The sequence below is a fragment of the Dasypus novemcinctus genome, chromosome 11 (assembly GCF_030445035.2).
Source record: "Dasypus novemcinctus isolate mDasNov1 chromosome 11, mDasNov1.1.hap2, whole genome shotgun sequence".
Lineage (NCBI taxonomy): Eukaryota > Metazoa > Chordata > Mammalia > Cingulata > Dasypodidae > Dasypus > Dasypus novemcinctus.
In genome coordinates this window covers 74,947,737-74,958,633 of record NC_080683.1, presented here as the reverse complement: position 1 = coordinate 74,958,633, position 10,897 = coordinate 74,947,737, and positions in this window count along the sequence as shown.

Genomic DNA, 10,897 nt, shown 5'->3' with positions numbered 1-10,897 from the left:
CACATAGAAAAGGTGGCATATATGCAAACTTTACAGTGGGTGAGGAAATTAATTGTGATTATCTGGGGGAAGAGCTTATCTTGTGTATATCCAAAGTAAAAGCAAATAAGGAAGTGAGAACAGCCTATAAAAAGATTCTAAGGAAGCAGCTTATCTGCCTTCTTCCAGGAAGAGCAAGGAGGCCCGAGTGTCTGCAGCAGAGTAAGCAAAGGTGTGAAGAGTAGATTAGATTCCAGGCGTAGCTGAGGGGAGGGGACTGGCCTTGTAGGGCCAGTGTAAGAACTCTGACTTTGATTCTAAGTGAATTGGGTGACTTTGGAAGAGGGGCAGTATCAGTCTTATGTTTTAGAGGGTCACTCTGGCTGCTGTGTTGGGAATAGAGGGGACAGGATAAAAGGAAAGAGATCCGTGAGGAGCCTATTGCAAAAATCCAGGAAGAGATGATGGTGGTGATAGCCAGTAGTGGCTGGAGAGGTTTTAGAGGTAAGGAAATGGAGTCTTAGAAAGCAGAATTAGCTTGTCCTGCAGACTGACTCTAGAAGTTGAGCTCTTTACTGTGTTTGCTGCCTCTCACTGGGACCCTTTTAACCTCAAATAATATCTCATGAAGTAGGTATGAATTGTACCCTAAAAATGACTGATCATTTCACACAGTCAGCTTTCAGATTGTTAAAGGAAAAACTACTTTTACTAGTCAAATTTCAAGTCCTGCCCATCCTTCAAAGCCCATATCAACTCTAGAGATCTACTTACTTAAAATCCTATTACATTATATAGATTTTTATCATTCCTCAACTGCATTGTGAATCCTTGAGGACAGGAATCAAGATTGCATCTGTCTCCTCAAAATTTCCAGGAATAGACTACAAGTATAAGTATTTTTAAATATTAGTTAATTGATTGACTGATTTTTACCGGCATCATATTTTAAAAGTAATCTACAAATAACGAAAATGTTATTTAAAAATTCTGATAAGGAAAAGAGAAGATATTAAAAAAAAGTCTGTGCTATTATGCTTCAATATGTGTTCATCAATTGTAACAAATGTACCACACTAATGAAGGATGTTGTTAATGGGCAAAAGTGTGGAAGGGGGAGGGAGTGGATAATATGGGAATCCCCTATATTTTTTATGTGACATTTATGTAATCTAAAGCTTCTTTAAAAATAAAATATTAATACTAAAAAAGGTCTGTGCTATATATATAAACCTCAACAATAATATGTGGTATTTATATAAGGAATTTATTATCAAAGAACACAATTCCTCTTATTTATATAGTACATTACCATTTACTTAACCCTTTTACTCAAATTATTCAATTGATCATTGCAGTGACCATATGATTTTATTCTCATGCATTTTTTTAAAAAATTACAAGATAACTTTTGGTAAGAGTTGCATAACGTATCAAAGGAAATATCAATCCAAAGCTAAATTTAAATTCTATTCACTGTACCTTTAGAATTTATATTTTATAAGAACTAGTGAAAAGCAGAAAAGATAATTAATCAAGAGTACACTCTGCTGACCTGAAAGTGACATTAATTCTATCGTAAATATTCCTACTTTCATCAAATATTTTCCATGCACAGATCTGCACACAGTCCCTTTTACAGGTGAATTAATCACATACTTAAAGCTGACCTCTCTGTCCTCTTTCAGCACCTCGCCATTTGATGTGGGTTTTAAATGTCACCTATTACTAGTATATCCTTTTTTCCCCAACCACACACAGATCATTAATCATGCTCAATTCTATTCAACATTTTAGAGAGTGGTATTAACTCCTCTGCATGCCTGGAGCTCCCATCACACTCAGATAAATTACCACTTCTAGGTTCTCAACCTTTCTTCAGATTTTCACCATAAATTCTTTCAGTTGAACTCAAAATACCTTACTACAGTTCCTTCTCTATTATCTGTGCTAATGACTCACTGGAGTAAGTGAGAGCCACAGAAAGCTTGTAACCTCAAGGTAGCCTTTGATCCTCCCCCCTACTGCCCTTTACATGAGTTGCTAATGAGCAATGAAGTTGACAGATTGAAATGTCATCTCTTTCTGCCCACTGATGTAAGTGTTAATGAAAAGGAATATGACAAGGGGCTGACAGGACATTAGGAAAGAAAAAGTGAGGGGCTGGCTGACCCATATGACAGCCAGCTCTCCTTGATAATTGAGTTTATTTTAGTTATTTCCTTTACAAATTATCCTGTGAGTTGGAGTTGAATATTGCACTCTTCTTATCTTTGCTTTGTGACCAAGTAAGTCATTGAGTACTTCCCAATCACAGAGTTTTCATCTATTCAGATAGGTCAACAAGAATTTTCCTGGCAATTTCATAAATCAAAAGTATAGGAAATGGCTTGCTATTTAACTAATAAATCCTTAAAAACACACAAAAATGTATTACAAGTCACGACTCAAATCCCCTCTATTGTAAGGAAATGAGAGGATTTTCAACGGACTGTGAGGTCAATGGCCCTAACTTCAAGATCCCACATGGTGCCTCATACATACTTTGCTGCCATAAATGGAAAACACTTAGTAGTCTGAAAACAAATAGAGGAGAAGTTTACACAATCATAACTTCCTGTCTCCCTGACAGAGACAAAGAGAATGCAGTAAGCAGGAAACCCAGTACTATCCAGTCATCCTTCTGGATATCATACTTTTGGAAACATCCTACTTCCCCAATGCCTCATTTTCTAACTCTCTTCAGAATCCGTAATTTCTGGAAACAAATAAATCAGGCAACAGGAGGTGAAGAGAGCTAGCAATAATACACTGCAACTTTAGAGATCTGGCATTTTCCTTGTTAAAGTCAAAGCAACAACAACAAACTACAGAAGCAGGAAGAGCCTGGCAAAGGCATAGACTGAGATGGAGAGAGATAATGTCCCTCTCAAGGGAAAATACCACCAAATCCAAAGAAGAGATACCTGCTTGATGTGAGATTTTGAAGAGAAGCTATAAAAGACCATCATGTTCTTCAAGTGAAGATCTAAGAAGGGGATTTTACCAAAGACCAAGTAGGCAGGGAGCTAGAAGAAGAGGAAACCATTTACCCTGCCTATTGGCAAATATGAACATTGGAGAGAACTCATAACATTCCAGAGTGGGTAAATGGAGAGAAAATAAGATGAGATCCTGAACCTGAAAATATGGAGCATTGGGAGTAATGGAAGATCCTTCTGAAAGTTTAGAGTAAAAGCGTACTTTTAAAAAATTTAACACAGTAACCAGAAGATACATTTTTTAGAAGAGTAATATCATCAATAAGGGCAAGATTTTATTATTTTTCTGAAAAAGGAGAAGAAAGTCATGAAGAGATAACACAAAGATAAAATGACAACCCACTAAGTTATAAAGACAATTTGCCAAGATGAAAAGGAATATGAGTGAGATAAAGAAAGATTAAAAGGAATTAAAAATGCAAAGTGAGAAGATAATATTAAGGAGAGAAGACAACTGAGTATAGCCTCCAAGAGATAGGTTTTCCCAAGTAAGAAATTAGGGTGGGGGAAACAAGGTAACATTGAAAGACATAATTGAAGAATGGAATTCCTGGAACTGAAAATATTAGCTAAATATACAAAGTGAAATAATTCACTTTATTGCTAAAAAAAATATTAGGAATAGACCCATATTTAGATATGTGCATTACTTTATTTTTTAAATAAAATATTTCAAATATACAGGAAATTAGAGAACATTATAATGAATATCCCAGTACCCACCATTCAGATTTAGCAAAAATAAACATTTTGCTTATTTATATAGGTCCTTTTTTTTAAAGAAGTAAATTATGGGTACAGTTAAATCTACCCAGGTATGGGGCATTTTCAGGACTTGGAGTTGTCCTGAATGATATTGCAGAGAAAGATGCAGGACACTGTATATCCTGCCATAACCCACTGGACTGGGGAGAGTGTGAACTACAAATGTAAACTAAGGTCCATGTGGTGTGGCCGTGCTCCAGGGTGTATTCACCAAATGCAGTGAATGTGCCTTACTGATGAAAGGGGATGTTGATGTGAGAGGAGCGGGGGGGGGGGGGGGGGGGGGGGGGGAGACAAGGAGTGGGCAATATAGGATCCTCTTATTTTTTTTAACATAATGTTTGTATGATCTATTTATCTTAAAAAAAAAAAAAGACAGTAAAACATACACACACACAAAAGCTACTCAATCTCATTTCCCTTCTCCTAAGAAATAAAAACTAAACTGAAGTTGGTATGTATCTTTCCAGTTTATGATTTTGTATTTTCTTATATTTGCATGGATCCATAAATTATGCCCAAGTTAAAACTTAAATTTTAAACTTTACAAATATGGGATAATTTGTGTAGCATCTTTTAAGTCATTGTAAGGAAATTTGATTTCCACATTGAATGAGATGAGAAGCCATTGGAGGGGTCTGAGCAAAGGAATAGCATGATCTGACTTATGTTTTCAAAATGTCTTTAACAATAGACTGTAGTAAGCTAAGGGTGGGAGCAGATGACAGTGGTTTAGACCAAGAGTGATAGCAGTGCAGAAGTAAGTGAATGAATTCTGAGCATATTTTTGAGGTAGAACCAACCAGATAATTTCTATCTTATTCATACATGTATCCCTATTATGCATCACAGGGCATAGCAATTCTCTACATTACCTAAAAATTTACATTCTACATGTAGCAGGAAGGATTGTTAGGAAGCAAAGACCACTAACTATAATGCAATAGAGTGCCAGCGCCTCTTGTATTCATGAAGGAAAACTTTCTCCTGCTTATATTCCATATGCTACTGATGTTATAAGATTCTGTTGATTAATGAATTTGTGGGAAAGTTGCCCATTTAAATTATATAAATTAGTATATCTAAAATATATTCCATTTGGAAGCATTTCTCAATGATACCTGTCAAGGTAAGGGAGTTAGTTGCTCCTTATCGTGGTCCCCAAACCCTTGGAAATGTTTTCTTGATACTTGAAGGAGAGTTTGGCTGGGTATAAAATCACATTCATAATTTTTTCTTGAGTGTTTTTAAAATGCTGCTCCATTGCTGCCTTGTTTTGTTTTTGAGAAGTCCAACAGCCAGTCTAATTATCTTGCCTTTGTGAGTTACTTGATTTTTTTTGACCTAGAGACTTTTTCTTTACCTTTAATATCTAATTGTTTCATTCCACTTTGTCTCAGAATTGATCACTGCAGGTCAATTTTCCCTGGATATATTTCATTTACAGAAAGCTTTCTTGAGTTACAGTTTTAAATATTAGATTGTTGCATCATTTTGTTTATCTTCTTCAGGAACTCCAGTTACATTTTAATTGTATCTTTTTCTATCTTCCATTTCACCCAAATTATCTGTGACCATTTTTACTTTTGTCTTTATCTAATTTTCATACTCTTCATTGTTTTTCTTCTTTTCTTCAATATCCTTTACTGAGTTTTCATATGCATCTTCTTGATGTTTATCTTGTAGTTATTTCTTCATATCTAATATGATTTTGTCTTTTTCTTCTATTTATTTTCTGAGTTCAATGCAAGTTCCCTTCATTTCTTCTCTGTTTTCTTTAATTCCTGTCCTTAGTTTTCAATTTCTGATTTAAGATTTATTTTTTTATACCTCAAAGTGCTTGATTGAAGATATTTACTTCATTTTGGAGCATTGTGTTGCAAGGGTTTTTTATTCTACTCTTTGTTGTTTGCTTGATTTTTAGGAATTTTCATCAGTTGAATTGTTTGGATTCTCATTTTCTGTAGCTTCAGAGAGCTAAAGACTGTACACCTTACCTCTTTGGACAAGGTTGGCAGTTTAGTATGGTTCATAAAATTCTTGGTTTAAGCACTGTTTTCTGCCAGTGTAGCAAAGTATGGCCTATTTATTGGATGACTCTTTTGGGGAAGTGGTTGGGAGAGGGTTTGTGTTTCATTGGTATTTTTATTTTCTTTTGTCTTGCAAGTTCTAAATTTCCTACTCTGCTTGCTTTTTTTTCTTCACTGCCTGGCTTCCAAAGAGTGCTTCTCCCTTCCTTTAGCCTTTTGCTCAGCACCCCCACTCCACCAAGTTTTACCTTTCTAGGACTGTCTCTTCTATCCTGCACACACGTTTAAGTGCCTTACCTATAATATATGTGCTCTGAAATCACAGTACTTTTTTTCAGTATTTTCACATTTATGGAGAATTTTCTTCCTTTCATAGTGATGTTAGATCAATCTTAGGCCTATCACTAGATCCATTATCTCTTGTGTTTTTTTTCCAAACTACCCTTACTCTGTGCAAAGTATTGAAGCAGGTACAGAGGAGATAGCTCACTGGGATTTAATATTTATTTTTCTACTTAAAAGTAATTTCAAGTTTGGTCATTCTCTGTCTTTGCAGAAGGTATGGGTTTTGTGTAGTTTTATTTATTTTTAATGTGCAATTTTTAAAAGAGAATATGTGGGAAGATTCAGATTTATGATGCTGATATTATTTCAACTACCCAGAATTCCCAATTTAATCCTTTTGAAATTAATTTCTGAGATTGCTTTGATTCTTGAGAATCATTTGATTGGCTAACTACAAAAAGTGCTGATTAGCTGACTATTAATTAAAGCAATGGGTTCTATTGGTTGAAAACTCTCTTACCCTATTGGTTGACTCAGGATCCCTTTCCCTATTGGTTAGTTCAGGATCCCTCTTCCTAGGAGTCCCAGGCTCAGTTAGCTGCTCACTCCTTCAGTTTTTATAAAGGGTGTTTATTTGGGGTAGAAGCTTACAGTTACCAGGTCATAAAGCATAATTTACTTCCTTCATCAAAGTCTATTGCCACCTGTTGGAGCAAGATGTCTGCCAATGTCTGCCAGGGTTAAGGCTTCCTGGGTTCCTCTCTTCCCAGGGCTCATTTCCCTCTGGGCTCAGCTCCTCTGTTTTCTTTGCAAGGTCAGATGAAGACTATGAGGCTTTCTAGGCTTTGCCTCTCTCCACAAGGCCAGCTGTAGACTATAAGCTGACCGGCCCAGCTCTGTCTCTTTTCCCAGGGCTTGATTTACTCCAGGCTCAGCTGCTCTGCTCCTCTGTGCACTTCCTTCCTGGGCTCCAGCTCAAAACTCCAGCATCAAAACTCCAACTCTCTTCTCTGCTGTCTAGTTTTCTCTGCGAGTCCCCGCCCCCTGAGGACTCAATGTCCTACTGACGTGGCCCAATCAAAGCCCTAATCATAATTTAACAATATCCAGGAACAGACCAGTTTACAAATAAAATCCAATATCTATTCTTGGAATTCATAAATAATGCCAAACTGCTACATTATCATTGGAAGAGAAAAGGAAAATGCAAATTTTTTCTTCTAAACTAACATTCATTTCCTTTCCAAAATCACAGTTATACTGACTTAGCATAATTTGGCTTATCACATTTTATATAAAAAACACAAAGATCATATGTATTTCTAAAAATAAAAGCAAACATAAAGCAATAGGAAAACCCCTCTAATTCCTGATTTAAAAAAATTTATTGTGCATAAATCCCAAACCAACAATTTTATTGAATATAATAATTCAATATAATATTGAATATAATATATTCAAAATATATAATTTTGGTGACATTTTTGTAGCCTTTGAAATAATTGATAATTTTAAGCAGAATACTGAAGTGCTCTGCATTTTGAGATGCTTTAGTTTGTTATTGTATTTTTCAGGCTCTATTTCCCAATGCTGAATTATTACCTATAAATAACTCTCCACTTCCACAGTAGACTTCTAATAGTCTTATATTTTAAATGACATTACTATTCCTATTCAACAGATTTTCATGTTAACCAAATCTCTCAGAAGATGGGTGACATGAAATATTAATTAATTTATGGAATTTTATAATTAACTTTAATTGAAACTACCTCAACACCGTGCCACATTACTTCAACACAATTGCTCTTCCATATCTATCAATGAAAATGCTTAGCCTGAGCAGCCAAAAATGTGCTTATGACTGTCACATAACAAGGTTACTGGGAAATCAGTGTCAGAATTTTCCCCTTATTAATCTAGTTCAATAGTCAAGATACACTCAGAGTAACATGAAGTCTGTAAAATTCTAATATCTTCCTGTTATAACATGAGGGAATTCCCAATTCAATCTTTTTGACTGCACTTATGATTAAGACATTTTCCCCATCTACTGTCAAAATTCACTTTTTCTTTATTTTCCAAACTTCTTCCAAAGATCAAGTCTATAAATTTGGCTAAACTTTGCCACATTTCCAAATTAAACCCAAATTGTTTCTGACTAGAGGAATAATACTTGTGTCAGATCTGAATTAATGGATGAGTCTGTGACGAAAACGAAAACATCAGTGGAATAAATTAAAAAGACAGTGCCACTTAATTTTGTTTCTTCACACCCGTCTTTATATAACTGACAAAACATAGATTATTTCCTTTCCTACTGAATTAGGCAGGGAAAGAAATGGCACATTCAAACTAGGTAACAGAAGAATTTAAGAGAGGGAATAAATGCAAAGTTGTGATTAGGGTTGGCGAGGCCAACAAGGCATCAAGACATTCAGGGACCATCACCTAGGCCTGCAAGGGCAATAGAAGAGAGTGGTTTCCAGAACTCAGTGGGGGGATGAAGCCAACCTGTAGCAACCTATTATGAAGGACCTAGGGAAACGTCCCTGTAGCAGTTTGATATTATTGGTGAATTCCAAAAAGAAATATTGGATTATGTTTGTAAACTGGTCTTTTCCTCTGGGCATATGAGATGATATTGTGTCAGTAGGGCATTGAGTCCCTGCCCCTTAGTGGGTGGGGGCTTGCAGATAAAAGGCATGGCAAAAGACAGAATTGGAGGGTTATTAATGTTGGAGTTTTGATATTGGAGTTTGATGCTGAAGCTGGAGCCTTGGGAAGAGAGAAATCCTGAGCCCAGGAAGAAGCAAGCCCTGGGAAGTGAGAAACCCTGAACCCAGAGAGAAGAAAGACCCCGGAAGGGAGGAACTCAGGAAGCCTGAACCCCCACAGATGTCGGCAGCCATCTTACTCCAACACATGAAAATAGACTTCGGTGAGGGAAGTAACTTACGCGTTATGGTCTGGTATCTGTAAGCTCCTACCCCAAATAAATATCCTTTATAAAAACCAACCAATTTTTGGTATTTTGCATCAGCACCCCTTTGACTGATTAATACAACCCCCAATCTTACCTCCTGGCTTCTTGTCATCTGCCAGTGCTGCCAGTTGTCTGATTTCAATTGGAAGCCAGAACAAGGGAGCCCATGGATGCAGTCCATACAGCCTTCTGTGGCAAAGAGCAAGGTGAATTAGAATGGTGAAGAGATATGGAGGAGCAAATGCAAAACATCCAACAGTTTTCCCTATTTTTAGTGACTCTGTCTTTGCCATCCAGTTATAAGTAACAGAAATACTGGGAAAAACTAAATAAGTTAAAATGTACTTTACATTCAATGACTATAACAAATCTCAAATTTTAAACATACATGAAACTTCTATTAATAGAAAAACTATTTTTCCTCCCACCACACAAACGTGAAACTAACAAGAATATTGGTTAAAACGGGTGTCAATTATTCTACTTGTGTTTCTAATATGCCAAGATCCAGTTCTCTTTGGGCTAATCTGAAAAGAACCTGACGGCCTTCCCAGTGTGCATTGTTTTGACACTTTTGATGCAATGAGGTGAACGCTTTTTATAAATGTTTGTGATCAGTTCCATTTTGATTATCAACAACAAGATTCTTAAAATTCTTAGCCAATAGCAGATTTTCAGCTTAGACATTGTAGTTTTCATTTCTAGATGTTTGATTTAGGTCTTGTTTATATCTCCTATGTCTCTACTTAATTTTTTGAAGATATGGAATACAATTGAAATATTTTGGTTTTGTTAGCAAATTTTTTATTGTCTTTTTTTAAAGATACATAGATCACACAAAACATTACAGGAAAAACATAAAAGGTTCCCATATACCCCACTCCCCACCCCACCCTCCGCTCCTCCCACATCAACATCCCCTTTCATGAGTGTGGCACATTCATTGCATTAGGTAAATACACCCTGTAGCACTGCCACACTGCATGGACCATAGTTCACATTGTGGTTCACACTCTTCCCCCAGTCCATCCAGTGGGTTATGGTAGGATATAAAATGTTCTGCATCTGTCTCTGCAATATCATTCAGGACAACTCCAAGTCCCAAAAATGCCCCCATATCACACCTCTTCCTCCCTCTCCCTGCCCTCAGCAACTCCCATGGCCAACATCTCCACCTGAATGACACAATTTCTTCTATTGCTAGAGTCACAACAGTTCTATAGTAGAATACCAGCAAGTCCACTCTAATCCATATTTTATTCTTCCATCCTGGGACCCTGGGATGGCAATGTTCACTCCACCTCTAAATTGAGAGGGGTCTTAGATCCCACACGGCTGATGGATATAATTCTCCTGCTTGTAGCCATAGACTCTCTCAGTTCCCTGGTGTGGTGGCTGACCATCCTCACCACCCTGTTAGCTGACTTGGGTAAGTCCAAAGAACTGGAGAGTAGGTGTTGCAACTCTGCTGATGCTCAGGGCACAGCTGGCATAAGGACAGTCCAGAGATTCAAGTCTCCTGAGCATACACCAACCCCAGCACCAAGCACAGATTCAGTTAAAGTGTCCAGAAGGGGCATATGTAGAAAAACCACATCTGAGTTCAACTCCATCATACTCAGGAGCACAAATTCCAAAGTGGGCCCACTGACTCTAGAGTTAGATGTAATATTGTTTTAATGTGCTTGTTGGCTAATTCTAATATCTGTGGCAGTTCTGGCTTAGTTTCAAATTGATTGATTATTATTCTCAATATGTATCATATTTCCTACTTCTTAATATGCTGGTGATTTTTTATCAGATGCCAGAAA